The sequence below is a fragment of the Crocodylus siamensis genome, chromosome 5 (assembly GCF_052110815.1).
Source record: "Crocodylus siamensis isolate JL-2025a chromosome 5, ASM5211081v1, whole genome shotgun sequence".
Classification (NCBI taxonomy): Eukaryota; Metazoa; Chordata; order Crocodylia; family Crocodylidae; genus Crocodylus; species Crocodylus siamensis.
This window is the reverse complement of record NC_143399.1, coordinates 206,524,960-206,527,486: the sequence shown is the minus strand read 5'-3', so window position 1 is coordinate 206,527,486 and position 2,527 is coordinate 206,524,960. Positions and strand designations below refer to the sequence as shown.

The 2,527-nt window shown below is 55.0% G+C and overlaps 2 non-coding genes across 2 annotated transcripts; both read right to left on the bottom strand.

Annotated features, from left to right (window-relative positions):
* Positions 1 to 535: 535 nt before the first annotated feature.
* On the bottom strand, positions 536 to 694 carry LOC149865250 (U1 spliceosomal RNA). The gene has a single exon (XR_016442787.1). It is a non-coding gene; the product is annotated as a U1 spliceosomal RNA (small nuclear RNA).
* A 1,191-nt stretch (positions 695 to 1,885) lies between these two features.
* Positions 1,886 to 2,049, bottom strand: LOC149865249 (U1 spliceosomal RNA). Its single transcript, XR_016442844.1, has one exon. It is a non-coding gene; the product is annotated as a U1 spliceosomal RNA (small nuclear RNA).
* Between the last annotated feature and the right edge of the window lie 478 nt (positions 2,050 to 2,527).

The following is a 2,527-nucleotide window of genomic DNA, read 5'->3' as shown; positions in this document are numbered from 1 at the left end:
CGTGATCCCCGTTGCCCTCCCTGTCTCCTTCAGTAAAATGGTTGCCTTCGCCCACACCTTCTGTGCATAAAAACAATCCCACAAAACTTGCACCACAGACTCGGGTTCGTCACAGATTTCTCTTGGGCACTGGGGGACCGGGAGAGACCCCACCGATGCAGTACTTGTCGCACTGGCAGCGCGTTTCTCACGGCCCTCCACGCCAGCTCCTCGTGCTCCCCTTTCCATTCCTTCCCCACCAGCCCTCTCCACACCCTGCCGACTTTCGCCGTGCTCAACTCCCCGACAACTGACGTGCTCTGCTTCCCCCTCATAAACTTCAGAACTTCCCTGGCATCTGCCCTCAAATCCACACCTCGCAGGGAGTAACGAGGGCCCTTGGACCTACGCTGTCTACGCTGTCTAGCAGCTCCCCACAGCGCAGTGACCCATGCAGCCCCTCGCTGCAGCCCATTGCAGAAGGGCAGGTGTAGAGGGTGGAGGTCTGGGCACAGCCCCCAGCCCCTCTCTCCAGTCTGTCTTTGCACCACGTTGCCAGGGGAGAGCGCGAACGCAGTCCCCCACTACCACAAATTATGCAGTCGAGTTTCCCGCATTTGGGGAAATCGCAGGGGTCAGCACGCCCGGAGTGCAAGGGGCGAGCCTCACCCTGGGAAAACCTTTTTTTTTTTTTTTTTTTTTATTAAAAACATTTTATTAGTAAAAGCTGTCACTATGAAACACATTAAGAAAAACTACAAGTAAACAAAATGCACCTGAGGTTTCACAAAGTTAATAGAAACTCACTTTTACAAATTTTCCTAACATTCACAGAACAAATAAAATCACTTGTGACTTCCTGAAAACCCATTTAGAAATCATTTAACTTGTTTCTTATATAATTGCAAGTACCCTCACCCACTCTTGGAGCCCCTTCTCCATTTTATCACAGGGGAAAAAACAAAAACAGGCACTATTAAACACATTGTTGAACCAGAATCCCACCTTATTACATAATATTCACATATTCAACGTCGCAATCGACCTGCTGAAGGCCCCCCCCACCCTTTCTGGCAAATATGCTGTCCCTTAAACTATCCTATGCCTACACGGGGTTGAAACAAACCTCTGAAGTCCAGCCCTTCCCAGGGCGTTGTATCCCCTCCTTGCATTCTCTGCTTTCCTCTTCCTCTATAGAAATACAACTCGTGCATAGCTAATTGCAGACACTCTATCGTTGAAAAGCACGAGCCCTTTAGTGCTAGGAGGGAACGCACTTTCCAAATTGCTACTTTAATACATGTGACAAGCACCCTCACACCCCATGACCCATCCGTCCCCTCTGTCAAACCATAGAGCACGTTTTCACTCGTGATCCCCGTTGCCTTCCCTGTCTCCTTCAAGAAAGCCCCTGCCCTCCCCCACACCTTCTGTGCATAAAAACAACCCCACAAAACATGCGCCACGGACTCAGGTTCGTCACAAAGTTCTCTTGGGCACTTGGGGGACCGTGTGAGTCCCCATCGATATAGTACTTGTCGCACTGGCAGTGCGTTTCTCACGGCCCTCCACGCCAGCTCCTCGTGCTCCCCTTTCCATTCCTTCCCCACCAGCCCTCTCCACACCCTGCCGACTTTCGCCGTGCTCAACTCCCCGACAACTGACGTTCTCTGCTTCCCCCTCATAAACTTCAGAACTTCCCTGGCATCTGCCCTCAAATCCACACCTCGCAGGGAGTAACGAGGGCCCTTGGACCTACGCTGTCTACGCTGTCTAGCAGCTCCCCACAGCGCAGTGACCCATGCAGCCCCTCGCTGCAGCCCATTGCAGAAGGGCAGGTGTAGAGGGTGGAGGTCTGGGCACAGCCCCCAGCCCCTCTCTCCAGTCTGTCTTTGCACCACGTTGCCAGGGGAGAGCGCGAACGCAGTCCCCCACTACCACAAATTATGCAGTCGAGTTTCCCGCATTTGGGGAAATCGCAGGGGTCAGCACGCCCGGAGTGCAAGGGGCGAGCCTCACCCTGGGAAAACCACCTGATTGATCATGGTGTCTCCCCTGCCAGGTAAGTATGCTTTATCCAGGCCGGGCCCCAGTGCCGCCCCCCTGCCAACACACGCACAAGTTCGGGCAAGTGCATGCCACCCTCCCCACGCTGCGGCCTGCTCCCCCCGCAACACTGCAGGGCTCCTCCCTCCACTTCCACTACATCCCCCACCCTGTTTCAGGCCCCCCACAATGGCACTCAGTGCCCCGTTCCCAAAAGGCCCTGTGCGCCATCTCTGCCCTGCCCCTTCCCTTCCCTTCCCTTCCCGATCTGCATACAACCGCCCCCTCTCCCTTCGTCATCGGCATCATCCCACCCACCGGACTCCAGCCATGGGTGTCCCCAGCGCTCTCCCAACGCCAGGGCTATAGCGATCTTCCTGCAGGGACCTGCCCAGGGGGAAGAAGCGTCTGCTGCAAGGATCTCAGCCCCGGTGGGGATGTGGATACAGAGAACAAAGAGGACAGAGATGCAACTGGACTTGGAGACCGCGAGGAGGACTCG